The sequence below is a fragment of the Dendropsophus ebraccatus genome, chromosome 12 (assembly GCF_027789765.1).
Source record: "Dendropsophus ebraccatus isolate aDenEbr1 chromosome 12, aDenEbr1.pat, whole genome shotgun sequence".
Lineage (NCBI taxonomy): Eukaryota > Metazoa > Chordata > Amphibia > Anura > Hylidae > Dendropsophus > Dendropsophus ebraccatus.
The window spans coordinates 11,605,381-11,629,483 of record NC_091465.1 but is presented as its reverse complement, the minus strand read 5'-3'; the positions used below and the strand labels follow the sequence as shown (position 1 = coordinate 11,629,483).

General features: G+C 45.6%; 1 pseudogene; it reads right to left on the bottom strand.

Annotated features, from left to right (window-relative positions):
- Positions 1-21,801: 21,801 nt before the first annotated feature.
- On the bottom strand, positions 21,802-21,975 carry LOC138770185 (U2 spliceosomal RNA; annotated as a pseudogene).
- Between the last annotated feature and the right edge of the window lie 2,128 nt (positions 21,976-24,103).

Below are 24,103 nucleotides of genomic sequence, written 5' to 3'. Positions count from 1 at the left end.
ATAACAAAGGCCTGGGGCGCGTACTATCCACCTAGGACGCATAGCCCGCAAATAGGGGGCCTAAGGCAGTCAAGGACTAACTCATGTGTGAGTACGAGTAGTCTCTTTCACTTCTTATGGTCACTTACACTGTTCCGGCAGAGCACAATGCTACATTGGGCAGGGTCCATCTGGCAACTCCTCTCTCTCTACTGCAAAGCACCTTTCTACCAAAGCACCGATGTTCCACCTCAGCTACCAGCACCCAAGCCTTCTGTAACATTTGTACTGATAAATAATGCACTGTTACTACGTGTACTGTTTGCACCACATTGATCCAAAGTAAAGTATCCTATTTTTTGCCAACACGCTGCACTCTGGCTTACTCCTTGTGCACCCGCACCTACACACACCTGTACATTTGGGTTATCCCTTTCTTACTGTGCTGTTGCCGTGCCAACTGTCTGGGGTGGATCCAATACCACTCCAGGCTTCTGTGACAAGTGCCCAAGTGATCCAAGACCCACTCAGCTACCACACTACCGTACCAGCTGACCCGGCAGGGGGAACCACCAACTCCCCGCACAACCTGCCACAGCACCCCACAGAAGCCCATAGACAATAGACATAGCCTATAGACAACACAACACTCATCGCCCATAGACAACACACATAGTCCATAGACAACACACATAGCCCATAGACAACACACATAACCCTACACAACACACAGAGCCCATAGAGAACACACATAACCCTACACAACACACAGAGCCCATAGACAACACACATAACCCGTAGATAACACACAAAGCCCATAGACACCAGACATATCCCATAGACAACACACAGAGCCCATAGAGAACACACATAACCCCTAGACAACACACACATAGCCCATAGACAATGCACATAGCCCATAGACAACGCACATAGCCCATAGACAACGCACATAGCCCATAGACAACAGACATAGCCCATAGACAACATACATAGCCCATACACAACATACATAGCCCATAGACAACGCACATAGCCCATAGACAACGCACATAGCCCATAGACAACAGACATAGCCCATAGACAACATACATAGCCCATAGACAACAGGGGCCCTTTAATTGCACCAAGCTTATAATTAAATCTATAGAATTGTACAAAACATGAAGAGAGAAGCCAGTGAACTATAAAAGTCCTTGATCTGAGAGAAGAAGATTCTGTCTCCCATCCTAAGTGCGTGCATATGTGTCTTTTGTTGTCGGGTAATTCACAGATGATGCATTGTATGGGGCGCAGAGAAACACATTTACATGGTAAGTTTAGTAACATATAATGGAGATAGAGGGATATAATTTATGGAGCCCCATTACAGGCAGACATCTCTCCCTCAGCACACAATGTGATAGAAATGTATTTATAGGGTCTGGAGGCGTTTATAAAAGCCCTAATGCCCCTAAAGCAATTACAGATTCAGAGAAAGCATCCAAATACACAGTAAGAAACTAATAAGAAGACGGAAGATGCTGGAGAGCAGGAAAGTACAGACTGCTGGGAGTCCTTTATACTCGAAACTCTAGAGGTTGAGCAGGGCTGGAGAAGGTTAAGCAGGGATATGGCTTTAGGTGGCATGGTACATGCATGGGTGTGACTGTAGGGGGGCGTGTTACCTGCAGAGGTGTGGCTGTAGGAGGCGTGGTACCTGCAGGGGAGTGACTGTACTGGAGGCGTGGTACCTGCAGAAGTGTTGTGGTGTCCCACTGTTAAGTGCCCTAGGCACCTGTCGTAAAGTTTTTACTCCAGGTTAAGTGGTGATAAAGGTAGTATTCTGTTGTTTCACCACTAGATGTCAGCGTTCTTTATGCACCTCTGTTCTTGTTCGCACAGCTGAAGTTAGCAATGTGTTAATATTATTGTTGTACCATGTGTTCAGTGCTAGCCAATAGAAGATGCTCTTTCTTCTTCTGCCTATCCTTGCTCTCCACACACACACACCACCCAGTAGGAGGAGTTAGTTGGCTCCGTTGAACACACATGTGGTCTGATGCAACTAGAGACACTTAGTTCTTTCAGTACTTATACTATATCTACTATGCAGTGCTAAACACTACCAAGGGAGAAGAGTCTGTGAACCAATCTAAAAGGTGCAGAGCAGTATCCTCATACACAAGAGGAACTAGCCTCAAAAGGACAAAGCTACCAGAAGGTCTACGTATTCTGTCTCGCAGTGCAGGTGACCGGGAAGGCTCTGGAGCTTAGCTTCACCCAGGTAACCACAACTGGGGCTTGTATCACCCTAGGAGGACGAATCACTCAACACTGTAGGGCAGAAGGTGGGCAGACTAAAGTCTATACACAGGTACAAGTAAACTTCTCACTCTAAGGAATTCTCCTAAGTTCCGGCAGAGTACATTGCTACATTGGGTTGCGACTCCCTTGACAGACTCCTTTCCTCTATGCTACTTTACTCTACTTTCAACTCTTCAAGCTCCGCTACAATTACCTCTACTCTACTCTACTTCTTCAAGTATCTCCTCAGCACAAATGAGTTCAAGCACTAAAGTCTGCGTAAAGATTTGTCTATTTGCTGCAAAAGTGTTTTGTACTACTAAGAGACTGTACAGTAAAGCTGTTCTATTTTTATACCACTGGGACATCCTTTCCTCCTCACCAGCACCTATATACACTAGCTGCTTACTTTGGGCTATTTTTCCCCTTTCTGTTGGTTGCAGTACCAATAGTCCGGGAGGGTCAATTGTCACTCAGGACTACCGTGAGAAGAGCCCAAAGGACCCATCACACCCCGGCAGGTTACTGACCATTTGGGAAACACTACAGACCGGCCACACTAAAAGCAGGTACCAACATCACACCTGTGTGCTGAACTAGCACTGGCGTCACAACACTACCATCACAGGCCGAGTAGTACCAACTGTGATAGAGACTCTGACCTAGAGTTATACTATACACTTTACCACTTTACCACCACAATGTGAATGTAGGAGGTGTGGTACCTGCAGAGGTGTGGCCGTAGGGAGCAGGGTATCCACAGGGGTGGGGCTGTAGGGGGCATGGTGCCTTCAAGGGCGTGGTTGTAGGGAGTGTGGCCGTAGGGAATGTGGTTCCCACAGGAGTGTGGCTGTAGGGGGAGTGGTACCTGCAGGGGTGTGGCTGTAGGGGCTTGGTACCTCCAGGGGTGTGGCTGTAGGAGGCATGGTACCTGCAGGGGTGTGGCTGTAGGGAGCATGGTACCTCCAGGGGTGTGGCTGTAGGAGGCATGGTACCTGCAGGGGTGTGGCTGTAGGGGGCGTGATAACTCCAGGGGTGTGGCTGTAGGAGGCATGGTACCTGCAGGGGTGTGGCTGTAAGGGGCGTGATAACTCCAGGGGTGTGGCTGTAGGGGGCATGGTACCTGCAGGGGTGTGACTGTAGGGGGTGTGGTACCTGTAGGGGTGTGGCTGTAGGGGGTGTGGTACCTGCAAGGGTATGACTGTAGGGTGTGTGGTACCTGTAGGGGTGTGGCTGTAGGGGGTGTGGTACCTGCAGGGGTGTTACTGTAGGGGCCGTGGTACCTGCAAGGGGTGACTGTAGGGGCATGGTACCTGCAGGGGTGTGGCTATAGGGGGTGTGGTACCTGCAGGGGTGTGCCCCTTCTGCCAGATCAGAAGACTCTAGAATTATAAAGAACATGGCAGCTGGAGCCCCTGTTACAGCTTTTGAACTTGTCTATCTTCTCCCTCATTTGCCATTGCCCGTTGATCCGGTGCCTAACTACTAAGGTAGCGGCTGCTATGGGGGCTGGTGGCCAGGTACTGTAGTGGCCTGTGCCATTAATAATATCTAACTGGGGGACGCCTACATGGGGGGGGGGGGTAATTTGCAGAGGATTGCCTCTATGGGGAGAAAGGGTTAACTTAAAGAAAGAAATGGAGTAAAAGAAGAAAAAAATGAGGCTGAAGAGATTACAGCCACCCTGGGTGGGTGTGGTGCCCGCATGTGGACGACTGGTCACTTGCCAGATGGTGCTGAGTGACCCCACTACTGTGGTCGTTGGTCGAGATATACCACAGCCAGGTGGTAGATTGTTGTGACGCCAATGCCCGTGGGGCACACAGGTATGGAGGCACACCTTTTATTTTAAGGTAGCGGGCTATATTCTTTCCCCTATGGTCGGTGACCTGCCGGGTTGGGAGGGGGTCCCTTGGGTACTTATCACGGTGGTCTGGAGTTGAGTTGTGACCCAGCCGGACTATCAGTACTGCCACCCTCAGGAAGGGGAGATGACTCAAGAATGGAGTAGTGACTTTGCAGGTGCCGGAACAAAAATCACTGAGTCCTATTATCATAAATAAAATCTTTGTTACTGTGAGAATACTTTGTACAATAGCTGATCATAGACTTCAGACGTGACAGAACAGAATCTGTGCTAAGAGCCTTTGGAGTAGAAGAGCTGAGCTGACTTGGTTGTGTGCTGAGAAGTAGAGTGAGCTAAGAACAGTAGAGATGAAGCTGTGCGGCAGGTTCAGAATAGTGGAGAGGAGTATGTGCTGAGAGTCCCAACCCAGGGTAGAAGTTTGCTCTGCCAGAACTTTAGAAGAAGAAGTAGATTAATAAAGAATACTTGAAGATAGAAGTATACTTTTGTTTTGACCTTTGTTATCGCTGTACCACCTGTTGCCTTACAGTGTCGGGTGACCCATCCTATTAGGGTGACACATGCCCGAGACCTTGTTACCTGAGTTAAGCAAGGTGGCCAAGTTACCTGGTTACACCTGCACTGCAAGATAAAGTACTTAGGCTTGTAGCAACTTTGCTCTATCCGTTTCAGGATACTGTTCTGCACTTTGGGGTGATCTCTCAAGTAGTTTAGCACTAAATAATTGGAACAAAGATAGCATCTAGAAGAAAAGTCTCTCAGTCTCGCATGTGCACCCATCCACTACCACACTCCTGACAAGACTACACTGGACACTGACTGGAGGGGGGACCTGGCAAAGCCAGGGCCCAATCGTGTTACAGCAGGGACCATCTTGTCTTGCGTCTTCTCTCCACCAAGACTTGGGTAAGACTCACTAAGTGTAGGCGTGCACTTCCTCCCCCATGTGACAACTTCCTACAGGAGGTATAATGTCCCCTGTGAGAATAGAGAAAGGTAAAGAAGAGAAGAGAGCTCTTATTGGTACACAGATCATAACAAACAATAACCCCTTAATCCCTACAGCTGTGCAATATACAAGTGTATATACAAATAATAGCAGCATCTAGTGGTAAAATTTAAGTATCACTTCATTACCACTTTAACTTGTAGTACAAGCTTTTGCAAGGGGTGTATGAACTAATAACACCCGTGGTGGGACACCACATGAGGGGGGGGGATTAATTTGCAGGTTGACATTAGGCGACACTGGCAGCTTGGTGGCCATGATGGTCACATTATACAGCAAGAACACTTCAGCTATATGGTGGTGTCAGAGAAGCCTAGGGGCAAATATACATGGAGCAGAGCACCCGGACTTGTACATGGGTCTCCGCTGAACCTGTGTAAGCCTCCAATTTCATATCAATCTGTCAGACATGTTCCATAGAGGAGAATATCAGCAGACCGATGGCGCCCAGCGGACCTCTTACAGCAGCACACCGAGGCCATGCACTGCCATTAAGCCTTAATGAAAAAATTCCATTCCCTGTTTGTGATGTTTTTGACATCTGTCCTTTCCATGACCGCAAGTTACTATATCTATTAATAAGTCTCCGATGGCGACAACGTGTACAGGACCCCAATAGCAGCAAACATCCTCCGCTTCTGACCTCCTGAGTCTGAAATTACATTTTATTTCAGTTTTTTTGTTATGGTTGTAAACCGCAGAGTCACCGAATCATAGAGAGTGGATTGACCTTAATAAATGATGAAGCGGTGCCTGGATGGGTCACAGGGGCATTCTTCATCCATTGGAGGACTCTTAAAGGGGCCGTATGAGCTTAGGAAGAAGGATCTGCCTCCGTTCCAGGGATATTTTTGCTGTTTTGTGTTCGCACCTGTAAATGGGGGTTTATACAACGCATTCACTCTTCAGACTTTTTTTTTTTTACTTTTTTTTTTCACATTTTATTAAGTTGCGGCCCTATCATTCTGCTCTCAATACCCCCATGATGAGAATGTGAGAACAGTGATTCCAGCCTCCTGTCTTTTTTGGTTTATATCTTGATTTGTGTATTTTTACCATTCTTCCCTGCAGATCCCCGCACACTCAGGTTAGATAGCGGCCGTCTATGGACGTCACTGTCAGGTCTCTCCAGGAATGTTCCATTGGGTTCAGGTCAGGACTCTGTATGGGGTAATGGAGGACATTTACAGAGTTGTCCCTAATCTAATCCTGCTTTGTCTTGGCTCTGTGCTTAGGGCCATTGTTGTCACAGTCCAAGATCCAGAACCTTCTGAATTAGGCTCCCTTAAAGGGGTACTCCAGCAGAAAAAAAAATATTTTAAAATTAACTGGTGTCAGAAATTTTTACATATTTGTATATTATTTTTATCAAAAATTCTCAATCTTTACAGTACTTATCAGTTGCTGTATGTCCTCCATGAAGTGTCTGACACAGTGCTCTCTGCTGCCACCTCTTGACAGAAACTGTCCAAAGTAGGTGAGATTTTTTATGAGGATTTGCTGCTACTCTGGACAGTTCCTGACATGGACAGAGGGTGGCAGCAGAGAGCACTGTGTCAGACTGGATAGAATACACCACTTCCTGTAGGACATACAGCAGCTAATAAGTACTGGAAGACTGGAAAATTCTAAATAGAAGTAATTTATAAATTTGTAGTGACCAGGTGCAATCTTCATACCAGAGAATCTTCTTTCTCACAGTCCTTTAGCAGCATACTGAGTCGACTCCAGTGCTTTCATGTGAATGTCACCATTATTCCAGTCCACACTGCAGGAATCCATCTACTTTTTTTAAATTCTAGACCAGGGTTAGAGAAATTGCTCAAGGGTCCCCTGCCATTGCTGTCCTCTATTAGGCCGCTTGTCGGACATGGTTCTGATCGGCTTCCATGCTGGTGATCATGCTCCTGCATAAGTTCCTCCGGGCATCATGTGATGGGGCCCTTGGAGAGAAGGGGCCCCATTAACTTTGCTGGTAGGAAGAACATATGTCACACATAAACCCTCTTTTGAGAAACGTCATTGTTAGCTAGCAAGTGGTTGGGAAGATGGAAACAAACATGAGATGTATTTTGACACTTTGAAACGCATCAGACCTTGTCCCATGGTATGATGTATATGATTTTAAGCCTGTTAATATAAAGGTTACTTTTAACTGGTCCCCCTGGCACTTTAAAAGGCTTTCTCCTTTGGCAAAGCTCATTGGGATGTCAAAACCCAGTACTGTATTGGGGTACCACTTTAATGTTTGGTATGGGTTCCTTCTTCTATGTCGGAGATGAAAAAACTACCACCATGCCATCTTCTACATGGAGTCCTGTTCAAGTAAATGGTTGAGAAAATCCTGGCACTCACCTAGTAGAGTTCAAGCTTGTTTATTGTGTGCAAAACATCATAAAGTACAGGAGGATGCGTTTCAGCATATAGCCTTCATCAGCTCCATGCTGAAACGCATCCTCCGTCCTGTACCTTATGATGTTTTGCACACAATAAACAAGCATAAACTCTACTAGGTGAGTGCCGAGATTTTCTTAACCACTACTTCTGGGACGCTACGAGCACGACCATAACAGAAGTGCTGTCTTCTCTAAAATAAACCAACACACAATCTGGTTCATCACTCCGGCAGTGGGTGGTGCGCGTAGATGAGAACGAATCCCACGTAGTACAATCATATAATTCTCGGCACTCACCAATTAAGTTTATGCGATTTTTATTGTATCAGTCCATGAAACAAAAAACTGGAAGTTTCCCATCTGTAAGTTTTTTGTTTCATGGACTGATGCGATAAAAATCGCATAAACTGAATTGGTGAGTGCCGAGAATTATATGATTGTCCTCCAAAATAAACGACTGTCCAAGTAAATGTCCTACACAGGGGCTCTAGTAAACAAGACTGGATACAAGTGTATTGGCATTGCCATTGGACATCTTTCCCAACATGGATCCTCCAAGTCCATTGGGCCGTGGACGTGAAATAAGATGGGAGACATTGGAGACATGTCAGAATGGGACATCTTGAGAATACTCCTGCTCGGTACAAGAAGTCAGTGTTCTCCTGGAAAAAGCTTAATCCAAGAACTAAAACTTTAAGAAAACTTTTTGCAAAGGTGGAAACTTATCGTCTGGCGCTGGCGGATCTAGGCCCTGCTTATTCCACGGCTAATCGCGTCTCCCGAGATACAATCATCAAGTCTCCCTGCGTCATCAGCGATAGGATCTTTCTAATTTATGAGTTTCAGCGGGTTTCATGGCGCCGAGTCTCTTTCAAGGCTTTTGTGATGATGGAACGCCACTGCGTGTCCATACACCAGCCGCCTCTGACTAAGATGACCCTGTGATCTGTAATTGCCAGAACTGCAAGAAGATTTGCGAAATCCATTACGATTCCACATTTCTGTGTTGTTTTGTGCAATATAATTAAACGCCCATCATTATCCCGAGATAAAGGGAGAAGGAAAAGAAAGAATTCCGAATCAAAGACATTCTTTAAAGAATAATCTCAAAAGGTTAATGGCAAGAAGACGACTGTTTGCCTAAGACATGGGATTGCTGTTCAGTACGTTTTAAATGTCCTTAAAGGGATTCTCTGAGTTTCTTAAAGGGGTTTTCTCATCCTATAAAGTCATCCCCTATCCACAAGATCTAGGGTCTGATCATTTACAGGTCTGGGGTCTGATAATCTAGGGGTCTTGGGTCTGATAATTCAGGAGTCTCCTCTGGAGTCTGATCATTTAAAGATCTATGGTCTGATAATTTTAGGGATCTGGAATGATTAATCAGTGATAACAATTGTTCCTATATTAGTGGTTAAAGGGGAACTGGTGTCAGAAAGTTATACAGATTTGTAAATTACTTCTAATTAAAATTCTACGGTCTTCCCGTACTTATCATCTGCTTTATGTCCTGCAGGAAGTGGTGTATTCTCTCCAGTCTGACACAGTGCTCTCTGCTGCCACCTCTGTCCATGTCAGGAACTGTCCGGAGCAGGAGAGGTTTTCTATGGGAATTTGCTGCTGCTCTGGACAGTTCCTGACATGGACAGAGGTGGCAGCAGAGAGCACTGTGTCAGACTGGAGAGAATACACCACTTCCTGCAGGACATGAAGCAGATGATAAGTGCTGGAAAACTGGAGATTTTTTTTTTTGTTAGAAGTAATTTACAAATTTTCTGACACCATTTTTCCCCCTGGTGTACTCCTTTAACTACTTGTTCTGGTATTCCTGTAAGGGTAAGGACACACTTGTGTCTTTGCCGTTAGTCTCCCATGGAGCTGGTAAATGTTGGAGCTCGAGGGGGGTGAATCGCATTAAGAGTTTTGCTCTGAGGCCCGGCCTCCCTTGATCTGTATGCTCACATACCCCAACAATCTGTATAGCCGAGGACATGATTGCAAACAAAAGTAACAGAGGACATTTATCTTATTAAGTGATTGCCGACCCCAGGCTGCTATACGCACCAATAACTATTCTAACCTACCGTGTAAGAAGCAATTGGATAGTATGTGCTGTCAGCCCGGGGCCCTCTCCATCCCCTCTCTATCCTTTTTGGCTCCTCTAACCTCCCCGCTTTGCATACAGTAATTACGGCTCTCCTGTGAAGCTCTCCCTCATTAGTGACGGGAAGATCTGCTCTCTGCTAAATGGGAAGGTTGACCCCCGGCCCCGCACCGACCTGCTGAAATTAATTTTACAGAGCGAGGAATGGAGAAATCAGTCTCTATATGACCGGACAGATTGTCAGTGCTAAAGCTCAATGTCTTATATACTCAGATACAACACTGATACCGGCATGGAGACAGACGGGGCTGTCACCTGGACGACGTTCTCTTTGACCCGCTAGGAGAAAATGAATCTGAAGGCTCGTGTTACAGCAAAGCAGAAGCAAGTCCACTTAGAAAGGGTTCTATGAGATTTAAAGGGGCTGTCCACCTTACAGACCTCCCTACGAACACCGTATTTAAAGGTATACTATAAGCATCTATAGTCCATAAAGTAAACGGGTATAGAGTATGAAGGTAAGTTTCTTTCCTTGATTCTCAGTGCGGTTTTTGGGAAATGTGTACTTTACAAGATATGTAAATTAGGTAATTTGGTGCACTGGGGGTGGGGCTGCCACCCTTAGTGAACTAATTTGCCCCAGCTACCCCTCCCCTTTCTAATGAATATTGGTGCGGCGCTCTGCAGTGACATCATCACTGCAGAGCATTGGATGAATATTTATTAGGAGGATGGGCTAACCTTGGCAGATCGGTGCACTGTGGATGGTAGCCCCGCCCCCAGTGCACCCAATCACCTAATTTACCTATTTAATAAATTACAAAGTCGCCGTTAACGACGCTGAAGATCAAGGTGAGATCAAGGTATAGCCGTGTGCCCTATAGGGACACATTAGCAGGTTAGATGCTTCTAACTTGCCAAAAGTTTCCCTTTAAGGAATTCTCGGTTGGTCCACTTTTCAGGATCTTAAATTTTTAGCCAGAGAGGAAAGCAACTAGAAAGAGTGTGTCTGAAGGACAAGTCCTGTTCTGCTTCACATAGATAGCCCATTGATATGAATTGGTACTGTGCAATGCTTTGTTTCTCCTGTAGAGGCGCTGCAGGGAAACTGAATACTTACTGACAGGTTTCCCAACAGATCACAGATCCGTGGGGGGTGGGGAATCTGGGATCTGCCTAATGTCAAGACCCTTCTAAGAATTAAAGATTGTCCACAGTAGAGAACCCCTTTAAGGATAGGGTTAAAATTTAAAAAATAATGACCCATTATTGTGCCGCTGGTCTCTGCCTAACCTTGTCCATCTTTGTTTAGAGATGTAATCACTTGACATTGCCACAGAGAGGGTTATAGGGTTACCAATAAGTGGGCGACCTTAATCAATCATCAAGGAGTAGATGAGAGAGTTGACCAGGGAGTTATTGATTTCTCTATGGTCGACATTCCCTCTCATTATAATTACATGGGTGTACAAGGGCCCTGCTATCGGGATCGGTGGGGAGGTGACCACCATCATGTGGATAACTCCTGTAATGACACGTTTAGGATGATAAGTGGATGGAATTAGCTGCCGTACTCTGTAGGATATAACAAACGGAGCGGATGGCATTCTTTAGGATATACTCTATAGGATATTAGTAGCTAATAGTGATGAGCGAGTACTAAAATGCTTGGGTGCTCGTTACTGGAGACGAATATCTCCCGATACTCGAGTGCTTGTTTTGAGTAACCAATCCCACTGAAGTCAATGGGAAACTCGAGCATTTTTGCAGGGGACCACACAAAAACTCAGCCTGACACAACATGGCAATGAGAACACAGGGAGCCATTAAAACAAAGGTAGCATATGATGAACCACCCAAAAATTCAGCCTGACACAGCATGGCGGTGAGGACACAGAGAACCATTAAAAACAGAGGTAGCATATGAACCACCCCAAAATTCAGCCTGACACAGCATTGTGATGAGGACACAGAGAACCATTAAAAACAGAGGTAGCATATGATGAACCACCCAAAAACTTTGCCTGACACAGCATGGCGGTGAGGACACAGAGAACCATTAAAAACAGAGGTAGCATATGAACCACCCCAAAATTTAGCCTGACACAGCATGGGGGTGAGGACAGAGTAACCAAGGTAGAAGCAGTAGCCAGTGAGCCTCCCAAAAATTAGGCCAGACACAGCATGGCAGTGAGCACACAGAGAACCTTTAAAAGTGAGTGAGGAAGCAAGTGAGCCTCCCAAAAAATTGGAGTGAGGCCAGGGGCTGGGATTTATAGTGGACATGAATCTAGGTGCTGACAGCTAACTGGCTAGACCAGCTGTCAGTCACCATCAAGGGTACACCTGATGCCGATCGACCGGGGGTGGTGAGGCCCTTGCCGCGGCTGCACAAAAAAAAAGATAACACAGCTGACTGGTTGCCGGGGACGCGATTGGCGGGCCCCCGGCAACCAGTCCCGCTCCTCAGCAGACGTAGTAACGTCAGAGCATGGCAGTGAGGACACAGAGAACCATTAAAAGTGAGTGAGGTAGCAAGTGAGCCTCCCAATAATTAGGCCAGATACAGCATGGCGGAAGAAAGACAGAAATCTGAAAATATACTAGTGGTCCCACTAGTTTTTAGGGGGTTGTGGGATACAATCTGGTGGTGGCTGCACCAATACACTCCGTGATACCCCCTTTACGCTCTGCAAGCAGTAGTGAACTTAAATATGGCTTGAGTAAGAAAGACAGAAATCTGGAAATATACTAGTGGTACCAATAGTTTTTGGGGGGCTCTGAGATACAATCTGTTGAGATACAATCTGTTACAATCTGTATAGGCTGCACCTATACACACTCTGTAACACCCCCTTTACACTGTGAAACTTAGATATGTCTTGTGTAAGAAATACAGAAATCTGAAAATATAGTAGAGGGCCCAATAAAATAGCAGTAAGCACTTCTTAGGGGTCTTTGTGCAATACCTAATGTCCCCTTTCTGCCAGCAGTCTGTAGTAATACAATTTAAAAATGATTTGAAGCCCTTACAAGGGCTGTTTGTTTGTATTGCTAGTATTCCCTGCATACTGGAACGCTAATTCCCTCCCTAACGCTCTCCCTGACCAGCAGCAGCTCTGTCCCTAATCTCTCACAGCATACGTCTGAAGGAGCACTACCGGCTGCGACTTGTATATGGCAGGGTCATCTGATCTGGCCAACCAATCGCTGCTATCGACATATATGGGTCCCACGTCATCGCAGGATGTACCAAAGAGTCTCCTGCATGTTGATTGGCTGAGAAATTGCGCCCAAACTCACAGGAAACGGATAATGAGATTTTCTCGAGTATCGCAGGATGCTCGTCCAAGTAACGAGTACCATCGAGTACCCTTATTACTCGAACGAGTACCAAGCTCGGACGAGAATGTTCGCTCATCACTAGTAGCAAATAACATGATCTCTAGGCCCAAAATTTTTCTCCTGGCATAACTTGCTATAAACTGTAAATTAATATCATTAAGAATAATGTACTTAATAAAATTGCCGAACTTCTATACTGAGCAGCGCCAGACAAATTGTAAATAGTCTATGTATTGTCTCCAAAGAATGGATCAGGAGACCACCCTCCCTGTCTCACATGTATATAGATCGATAAACATATAGAATAAGCTTAGATTCCATAGACAATTGTTACATGGTCTCCAGGAATTAGAGGTCACTAGGTCCTCGCTGCAGGTTGGTTCCTGGGCTGCAGCTTACTAAGCAATGAGTAAATAATCCCATAGCTGAAAAACCTGTCAGTAGGTCATCATGGAGGAGATGATAGCTTACTAAACGATTGAGTAGATGACGGGTTACCAATAAATAGCCCGTAGACTATCATGACGTAATTGCTCTATGGTCACCAAGAATTGGATGAATTTTCATTAGTTCATTGCAGAGAAGTGCATTCTTGGTCTTTCCATTACTAAGGAATAGATAAATGGCTGAATAAGTCATCATGAAGTAGATCATCGCTTACTAGGTCACTGGCTATTAGAAGCATGAACAGAAGATTTTTCGATGGGTTCCCAATAGTGTTGAGCAGAAAGGGACAAACTGTTTGGGTTCAGCAACATTCTCCGAACTCGAACGCACAGCATTTGACTCCCTGCAGCTGCAGAGGTTGGATGCAGCCCTAGGGACCCTCGAAAAACTTGGATATAGCCCTGCATCCAAATTTTGCTGACCCAGGTAGTCAAATGGCAAGAGTCCGGAGAACATTGCTTGGTCCGAACAGTCCGGCCTCTAGGCTCAACTTTAGTTACCAATAAAGGGTGAGGAGAAGATCTGGTGGATTCCACTGCTTGTCCCTGTCCGTGGCCGCGCACATCTCTGTTTTTTCCGTAGACTCATAGAAACATAGAAGATTGTCGGCAGTAAAAGACCACTGGGTCCATCTAGTCTGCCCTTTTAGTATTTTCTTTCTTATTATTCAATTCAATGCACAGGTGGATTCCACCTTCCGACGAAACAATTGACATGTCAATTCTTTCAGCGGACTGCGGAACTCGCCTGCCCAATGAGTCTATGGGCGCGGATTCCTCAATGTCAACCTACCTAAAAAGGCAATAGGTTGTTATGTAGGAAAATATTGGTCTGTGGTCACCAAGAGCTTGAAGACTTCTCACTATTTCAACATGGAGAATGGATATTTGGTCTGTGGATTACCAAGCAATGGGAAAGTGGTCAACAGGTCATCATATTGTAGAAAATAGATTACTAGGTCTCCGGGTAATACTTGATTGATTCATAGTCACTATGGAGTGGATGGTTTCCTACTGGTTAACAAGGAATTAGTTCAGAAGGTGACTAGGTCACCAGGGCATGATAAATGTATGTGTTACCATGGAGGAAGATATGGTCACTATATGGTTACTATATGGTCCCCAGGCAGTGGATAACTTCTCACCAGGTCGATAAGACATAGCATGGTAAGGGTTCCTGTAAGCACCGAAGAAGAGTTAGTTGAACTAATTGATATCAATGGAACTTGCTGACTATTTTATATGTATCGGGACCTCACAATTCCCGCAAGATGAAGATGATGGGAGAAAGAAGTATTGGACATATTAAATTTCAGTATGTTCTCCTCAGAGATGAGTCATCTGCACACCTTCGAAAGGGGAAGTCGGGGCAGTTGGGTGAACAAGCCATCGGCTCAGAGTTTGGGTACCTTTAATCTATGGGGCACCAATGAACAGGTTACTGCCCAATAGGTTATCATGGTGAAGATGGTGGCTCACTAATTTATGAGCGATTAGTTAATACTCAATGGTTTCCCTAAGTGACCATTCACATGTCCACAAAATACTGTCTATACACGGACAATATTCTGCGGTCGGGCCATCATCATGAATACTGATGCCGGGAGCTCCGAAACTGTTTAAATAGTTGCGCTACCATATTGACAGTAGTGCGTGAACGGCCTCGAAGACTTCACTGAACTTTTACTTTGGGTCAATGATTTATGGAATGAATAAATGGAACCTCAATTTGATATCAAGGAAAAAATTCTACTTGATTTACCAGCCCGGCCCTAGGAAATGCAGAAATACCCACGGTAGGAATATTTTATGAAATCTCACAGAATTTTTTTTTTTATAAAGGACAAATATCAATATAAATTTTCCTCCTAATTTGGCCACTTGGGTGTTGTATACGGCAGCTTCCGTGGGATGCCCTATTTTATGTCAGCGCGGCCGGGCTAAGAAGCCGCAGTCTCTTATATTACGGTGAATTAATACCAGTCTGAGAAATAAAAAATCCTTCAGTGTTTTTGTTCGGCTCGGCTGTGTGTAACGTCTCTGACTTGGCTTCTATGAAAAATAAGAAAACCTTGAGGCTGCCTGCGCTTTGTCAGAAGATTGCTCATTAGCATTTCCTGTCTATCAGGATCCTCCGCTCTATTTTGCCTCAATGAAAAAATAAGGTTATTGATACAAAAGAGTCTATAATTCACTTACCTGGCAAGCGGAGCGGATTGTGTTCTCGAGAGCGGCGCTCATTGTTACCATCTTGATTGGAATTTTGTGTAAGTTGAAAGAAAGGTTTATGGACGGCGACGGACGGCCCTCGATTGAGATTCCAGGCAGGCAGTAAAATACTGGAAAATGGCGAAAAAAGAATTTAATAGCAGCCGGAAAATTCAATTATAGATCTCTCCAGGATGGAGACAGTCAGCTGTGGTCACCAAAGGCTCCGGATCTAGGTTCCTTATATTCGGCTGGCACCTAGACGTAAGGTTTTCTGTCTGAAGAAGACGTCAATGGAAAATGCAGCGTTGTATTGTGTAAAAGGAAAAATGAACAAGGAGAGCCACTGAGCATCATCTATAGAATAATGGGGTGTTCCCACTATAGATATACCTTGTTTCCCCGAAAATAAAACAGGGTCTTATATTTATTTTTGCTCCCATAGATGCGCTAGGTCTTATTTTATGGGGATGTCTTATTTTTCCATGAAGAAGAATTCACATGTAATATGCTCAGCAGGGACAGAGTTTATGGTAAGGTGGATTCCGGCCACCAGGGGGAGCTCACTACAGCACATTCGTACAGCACAGCAGGGACAGCGTACAGTATGGCGGCTTCCAGCCACCAGGGGGAGCTCACCACAGCACATTCGTACAGCACAGCAGGGACAGCGTACAGTATGGTGGCTTCCAGCCACCAGGGGGAGCTCACCACAGCACACTCGTAAAGCACAGCAGGGAGGACAGTGTATGGTATGGTGGCTTCCGGCCACCAGGAGGAGCTCATCACAGCACTCTTATACTGCACAGCAGGGACTGCACACAGTATGGCGGCAGGTGACGGGATAGCAGTAGACTGTGTGCAGCTCTACATCTGGCAGTAGGACACAGTGGGGATGGTGGCAGGCACTGGGCTCCTTGATCAGTTGCCTGCACATTTACAAGTGACGGCCGTGGAAGGGAACATCGGGGGTGGCAGCAGGTGACAGTCTTCATGTCCTGCATGCAGCTGCTCTGCAACAGGTGGTGAAGGTAGGAGACAACAGCGGCAGTCTAGATTTCCAGCTGCATGCCCTGGTGTTCTGTTCGGTGGGCATGCTTCCAAACAAACACCTTATAGTTAACAATTAGGTCTTATTTTCAGGGGATGTTATTTTGGGGGACACAGGGTAGATAGTATAATAATATTATAGGTCATGGCTGTGAGTTTGGGGTATAAAGAAGGGGGTTGCTTGCCCAGAGGGCAACATCTCTAATAGGGAACATCTGCGATAGGGCCCCCCCATTTATTATTCTAATGTTATCTTATATGGCATAAGGGGCCCCCAGCTTAAACAGTTCTAATAAGTGGTAGCTATGATGGCAGATGGTAGCTGGTAAAAAGTCATTGGAGAGATATTTCCTGAAATGGATGAATCCATGTGGTGACAGACAGATCTTACTGTTTAACTCCTGGCAGTAGAAGGTGGTTTGGTCCAACCAGAGGTCCACAAGGATGTAGACAGATAAGTGGCCCGCAAATTTTCTATCCCCTTACAGGGGTATTCCACTCAAACATAAACATTTTTATATGTTGCTGAGCGTGGTGAGACTAACAATTCCTTCCATACTTATCTATTCAGTCTCCTTCCCCCAGTTCTAAGCTGCTCATTTCTGCTGAAGACACAAAAATCTGTGTGTGAGCTTTTCTCTCTGTCTCCCCCTCCACCCCCCTCACTTCCAAGACGGATGATGTAAACAAGTCACTGGCAGGCTTTATCTGCAACATTGTAGCTTCTTTGTAATGCTGGGAGGGTTATTCTGAAGTCAAGTTGCTGACTAACTCACTGTGATTAATCCTCTCGGCATTACAAAGTTTCTACAAAGTTTCAGATAGGGACTTGTTTACATAAGCCATCTCAGAAGGGAGGGGGGAGGAGGGGGAGACATAGAGAAAAGCTCACGCACAGATTTTTGTGTTTTCAGTAGAAAGCAGCAGCTCAGAACTGGGGGAAGGAGATTGAATAAATAATAACAAGTATGAAAGGAATTGTTAGTCTCCCCATGGGCAGCAACATATCAAAAGTTATGTTTGAGCAGAATACCCCTTTAAATTAAGGGAAGAAACTACTAGAAGAATGTTCTTTAGGGCAGGGCAAAGCTAGTACGTAGGATGTCTTCAGTAGGTCTTTGTGGCAGCCAGTCCTGATAGGTCTTGACAACTTACTTGACTTTACTTACAAATAAGGCACTAGGTTATTGTAAGATGCTAAACTAAGGAGACGCAGTCCGCCAGAGGTGGCAGCAAAGAGCACCATAGTGTCAGTTAACTGCTACCAAGCAGTGTCAGTGTACCAAGCCGTGTCAGTGTACCAAGCAGTGTCAGTGTACCAAGCAGTGTCAGTGTACCAAGCCGTGTCAGTGTACCAAGCAGTGTCAGTGTACCAAGCAGTGTCAGTGTACCAAGCCGTGTCAGTGTACCAAGCAGTGTCAGTGTTCCAAGCAGTCTCAGTGTACCAAGCAGTCTCAGTGTACCAAGCAGTGGCAGTGTACCAAGCAGTCTCAGTGTACCAAGCCGTGTCAGTATACCAAGCAGTGGCAGTGTACCAAGCCGGGCCAGTGTACCAAGCAGTCTGTGTACCAAGCAGTCTCAGTGTACCAAGCAGTCTCAGTGTACCAAGCCGTGTCAGTATACCAAGCCGTGTCAGTGTACCAAGCAGTGTCAGTGTACCAAGCAGTGTCAGTGTACAAAGCCATGTCAGTGTACCAAGCCGTGTCAGTGTACCAAGCCGTGTCAGTGGACCAAGCAGTCTCAGTGTACCAAGCCGTGTCAGTGTACCAAGCAGTCTCAGTGTACCAAGCAGTTTCAGTGTACCAAGCCGTGTCAGTGTACCAAGCAGTGTCAGTGTACAAAGCCATGTCAGTGTACCAAGCAGTGTCAGTGTACCAAGTAGTCTCAGTGTACCAAGCAGTCTCAGTGTACCAAGCAGTCTCAATGTACCAAGCAGTCCCAATGTACCAAGCCGTGTCAGTGTACCAAGCAGTCCCAATGTACCAAGCAGTGTCAGTGTACCAAGCAGTCCCAATGTACCAAGCAGTCCCAGTGTACCAAGCAGTCCCAGTGTACCAAGCAGTCCCAATGTACCAAGCAGTGTCAGTGTACCAAGCCGTGTCAGTGTACCAAGCCGTGTCAGTGTACCAAGCAGTCTCAGTGTACCAAGAAGTCTCAGTGTACCAAGCCGTGTCAGTGTACCAAGCAGTCTCAGTGTACCAAGCAGTGTAAGTGTACCAAGCAGTCTCAGTGTACCAAGCAGTCTCAGTGTACCAAGCAGTCTCAGTGTACCAAGCTGTGTCAGTGTACCAAGCAGTGTCAGTGTACCAAGCAGTCTCAGTGTACCAAGCAGTCTCAGTGTACCAAGCAGTCTCAGTGTACCAAGCCGTCTCAGTGTACCAAGCAGTGTCAGTGTACCAAGCAGTCTCAGTGTACCAAGCCGTCTCAGTGTACCAAGCCGTCTCAGTGTACCAAGCAGTCTCAGTGTACCAAGCAGTCTCAGTGTACCAAGCAGTCTCAGTGTACCAAGCAGTGTCCTGTTTCAACAACATTTTTCATTGTTTTTTAATGTTTCCAGATGTTACTTTAAAGTCTATAATACAACATACAAGAGTTTTTTGAGCTTTTTTTTTTTTATTTCAAAATGTTTTTTTCAGGCTTATTCACCATAGACTTCTTTATATGAAAATAGGTTTTACAAAGTAAAAGAACACCATAAAAATTTTGTAGCATTTTTGTGCTTTATATGGTCTTTTGTTGTAAATATGTGGCATCGTTTTACAGTCCGTATACATGTACTGTACTGATGTCACCTGTCACTGTACTCCTGTCTATGTTATCTATATACTGGTGTCACTGTACTCCTAACTGTGTTATCTATATACTGGAGTCACCTGTCACTGTGCTCCTGTCTGTGTTATCTATATACTGCTGTCACCTGTCACGGTCCTCCTGTCTGTGTTATCTGTATACTGCTGTTACCTGTCACTGTACTCCTGTCTGTGTTATCTATATACTGCTGTCACCTGTCCCTGTAATCCTGTCGGTGTTATCTATATACTGGGGTCACTGTACTCCTTTCTGTTTTATCTATATACTGCTGTCACCTGTCACTGTACTCCTGTCTGTGTTATCTATATACTGCTGTCACCTGTCACTGTACTCCTGTCTGTTATCTATATACTGCTGTCACCTGTCACTGTACTCCTGTCTGTGTTATCTATATACTGCTGTCACCTGTCACTGTAATCCTGTGTGTGATGATAAGGAGGAGACTGCTGGGAAATGATCTGTAAAGATCAGGAAGTCTCAGCTTAGTTTTGATCTTAGGGGCCAGAACAAAAACTGTAAAATTCTAGGCTTATTGTATAATATATATAGTAAAATGGAAAATTAGATGTCCTGATGGAGGGGCTGCAGATGATCGCTCCTGTCGCTGAGCATTCCCTCTGTGCAGGGATTGGGCGCCTCGCTCTGTGACACAGGTGACGCTGCAGGTTGTTCTCCAGATGCCGCGGATCGTGTAAGAAATCGCTCATCCACATAATTGATTTTCCAACTTTTGTGATTTTTCACCATTTAAGTAATATTTAATGGTGGCGGATAAGACCCGGCGATAAGCGGAGGAGACGGCGTTTAACAAGACGCCAGAAAACAAGACGTTTAAGGAACAATTAATCAATCCTGACAGAGAACACAGACAACGTGTTCGGAGGGAAGAACTTTCTGCAGTTTCCGCCATGTCGGGCAGCAGCGCCGCCGCTTCTAATGGATTCTGTCTCTGTCTCTCTGATTTACTCTCTGTCTCTTTACTCACTTTATTAGTCACTGATCCCCCCCCCCTGTATCCCCTCCCCCATCTGCAGACAGAACCTATGGCTGATCACTTTTCTTTTTTATTTAATAAAATCAATAAAATATATGTGTCAATATCCAAAATAACTTATAAAACGGGGGGGTGGGGGGTAGCCTGCCTGTGTTCTCTGTGGGGAGGGGTAAGCCATGGGAAGAGCGCTCTAGCTGTGGCTTTCTTCCAGAGCAAAGGGATTTAGCTGTGATTTTCCATCATGCCTGACCCCACTGACATCATCTGTGTGGTTGTTCAGAAAGCCCAATACACCTCAGACTGACGGCCGAACCCACCACCTGAGAGGAAGTGGGAAAGAACGTCCGTTCTTTTCATAAAATGTACATTGTGTGAACATAGTCGTAAAGGGGTATTCTGCTCAAACATAACTTCTGATACGTTGCTGCCCATGGTGAAACTAACAATTCCTTCCATACCTGTTATTATCTATTCAGTCTCCTTCCCCCAGTTCTGAGCTGCTGCTTTCTGCTGAAAACACAAAAATCTATGTGTGATCTTTTCTCTCTTTCTCCTCCTCCCCCCTCCCTTTTGAGACGGCTGATGTAAGCTAGTCCCTGGGTGGCTTTATCTTCAACATTTTAGCTTCTTTGGGAGGGTTATTCTGAAGTCAAGTTGCTGACTAAATCACTGTGATTAATGATTAATGTGAGGGGTATTCTGAGGTCAAATTGCTACTGAACTACCTGTGATTAACCCTCCCAGCATTAAAGAAGCTACAATGTTGCAGATAAAGCCTGCCAGGGACTTGTTTGCATCAGATGTCTCAGAAGGGAGGGGGTAGAAGCTCACACACAGATTCTTGTGTCTTCAGCAGAAAGCAGCAGCTCAGAACTGGGGGAAGGAGACTGAACAGATACGAACAAGTATAGAAGGAATTGTTAGTCTCACCATGGGCAGCAACATATCAAAAGTTATGTTAAGATATACCATCATACAGTGCTCAAATAATGGCGCCATAGATTGGCAAACATCTGTACCGTTCTATACTGTTCCTATATGATACCACCAAATAGTGCCCAAATAGCACCATACACTGTCTAAACCACAGAGTTCATATTCACTTTACGACATGGATTTATTTTTATTCATTTTTTTTCGGTGCATTGAACTTGTAAGCAATGCCAGTTCATAGCATGTAAGCAATGCCAGGTCATAGCATGTAAGCAGGTCATAGCATGTAAGCAGGTCAATGTAAGCAATGCCAGGTCATAGCATGTAAGCAGGTCAATGTAAGCAATGCCAGGTCATAGCATGTAAGCAGGTCATAGCATGTAAGCAGGTCAATGTAAGCAATGCCAGCAATACCTGGAGAGGACACAGCGAGCTCTTTTCCATCTCTCTGTTCTAAAAACTAATTTACTATAAGGTCCCCAGATAGGGGACAGATATTTACCCGATGAGAACAGATACTACCCTTGATCTCAGTCTGAGAAGTGATTAGGAGATGAATTTCAAATGATTTTTGCCCCTTTACAATACACTCGCCCTCTGCAGGAGAAATAGTCTCCTGTCCCTTTAAGAGAATAAACACAATTGCCTGGAATGTGTGGAAGCATCAGGCAGTGATGATGAGAGTCGAGCTCCGCTCTCTCCAAGAAATTCACTGTGATAACTGCGAGAGTCATTACGCGGAGAAGCCGGAGAACAATATCGCCTGTGATCAGAATAAACAAAGTGTAGGAGATCCAGAACCCCCGTTATATTGAGCGCCGGGGTAATCGCTGCCATATTTCATTGTGTTTTGTTTGTGCTTGGCTTTCTATCATTCTCTTACGAGTTTTCTCCAGTACCAGGTTGTCTCCTCTCCTCCTGCCGTGTTCTGTCTGCCATGACACCGGGGTCACTGTGTGACGAATGTAATTATCTGAGAAGGAAGAGTCAGGTAGGAAGCCCAGTATATCGGTATCAGGGAGACGAGATTTCACTAGGGCTCAGGCTACTCGACAACCTGTCCCCTGAGAAGGTAGATATGTGCCCCCATTAGGAAGGTCGATTCCCTCAAAAGGTAGACTAGACCCCACTAGACAGGTAGGTGTCCTTGTACGTGAATGGTTCCCGAAGTAGGTAGTTTCACCCATTAGGTTGGTCCCCCCCCAGTTGGTAGGTAGCTTACCCTAGTAGGTTTACAAGTAGATGGTTCCCCCAATTGACTAGGTAGGTTGACTAAGTAGGTAGAATGATAGATCTGCCAAGTGGGTAGGTAGGAGCCCTGAGAAGGTAGTAGGTCCCAGAAATAAGGAGATAGGTAACCAATGTAGGTATATAGGTCACCTCAGTATATAAGGAGATGTCCCCAGAAGGTAGGTGAGAGCCCCAGTAGATGATCTCCCAAGTAGGCAGATAGGACCCCCAGTTTGGTAGATTTTCCAGATGTAGGTTCTCCCAGTAGTTAGGTAGGTCGGCCACAGAAAGTAGGATGAAGCCCCCAGTAGTGCAGTAGTGCATAGGTTCTCCCAGTAGTTAGGTAGGTCAGCCACAGAATGTAGGATGAAGCCCCCAGTAGTGCAGTAGTGCATAGGTTCTCCCAGTAGTTAGGTAGGTCGGCCACAGAAAAAAGGATGAAGCCCCCAGTAGTGCAGTAGTGCATAGGTTCTCCCAGTAGTTAGGTAGGTCGGCCACAGAAAATAGGATAAAGCCCCCAGTAGTGCAGTAGTGCATAGGTTCTCCCAGTAGTTAGGTAGGTCGGCCACAGAAAGTAGGATGAAGCCCCCAGTAGTGCAGTAGTGCATAGGTTCTCCCAGTAGTTAGGTAGGTCGGCCACAGAAAATAGGATAAAGCCCCCAGTAGTGCAGTAGGGCTTAGGTTTCCCCAGTTGGTGGATAGGTTCTCCCACGAAGTATATAAGCCACCTCCCAATAGGTAGGCAGTGTTCCCCGGTAGTTAGAAAGGTCCTTTCATTAGGTATGTAGGTCCCCTAGTAGGCAGGGAGTGGAGGTATCCCCACACTAACATAAATAGCAAGAAAGAAGCTCACCATAAACCAGTTCTCATGCTGAGCAGCAGAACCCTTCTCCGCCCTCCTCTATGGTGTCTGCTCTCTACACAGAATTCCTGGGTCGCTCTAGGCTTATTTTGCCCTACAAGAGCGACAGAGGAAGGTTATTTATCCTGCACAGCTTTAAAGGGGTTATCCAGTGCTACAAAAACATGGCCACTTTTCCCCCCTCTCTTGTCTCCAGTTCAGGTGCGGTTTGCAATTAAGTTGCATTTACTTCAATGGAACTGAGTTTCAAATCCTGCCCAAGCTGGAGACAACAGTAGGGGAAAAGTGGCCATGTTTTTGTAGCGCTGGATAACCCCTTTAACTACCTATAGCAACACTCCCCCAGGGATCTGAGGCCAGTGCCCTGGATTCCCAAGGGCTGAAAAACCAGCAGCAGTTGCATCCTCCAGTCCAGGCTGGCAGTGGTGACCTAGACAGGCGCCTACCCTGTTTATCAGTTCTCCCAGTCCTTGTACAGTAGGTTAACCTACATCTGCAATGCAATTTTTTGAGTAACATAAGAGTTTGGGCAAACAACCCAATCTGCCACAGGACCCCTTGTATGAGTGGTTCAACTGCTTCC